Source organism: Glossina fuscipes, unplaced genomic scaffold (assembly GCF_014805625.2).
Source record: "Glossina fuscipes isolate IAEA_lab_2018 unplaced genomic scaffold, Yale_Gfus_2 0, whole genome shotgun sequence".
Classification (NCBI taxonomy): Eukaryota; Metazoa; Arthropoda; class Insecta; order Diptera; family Glossinidae; genus Glossina; species Glossina fuscipes.
In genome coordinates, this window is record NW_023998414.1 from 31,721,410 (window position 1) to 31,721,731 (window position 322).

The following is a 322-nucleotide window of genomic DNA, read 5'->3' on the forward strand; positions in this document are numbered from 1 at the left end:
CGTGATGCGCATAGCTGATACTGCAGCACAGTCGATAAGTGCAGCGCTGCAGGTAGGTCCTCAGCAGCCGATAATTGCAGCGCTGTAGTTAGGTGCATCGCAGACCCCAGTGGTCGTGCTGTTCTCTTGGGCTTCACTTATAATGGGTTTTTAACGTATTGCGATGAAAGTTCCGACGTGCTTTGGACTAAGTAGAAATACTGTTGAGAATGGTACAGATCGGACTAATTTTCCGACCACTTCCCATATAACGAATTATTTCATATCATCAGTCCGGATGCATGACTTAGGGCTTTTCGCAAGCGCTAGGTTACGGCTGAAT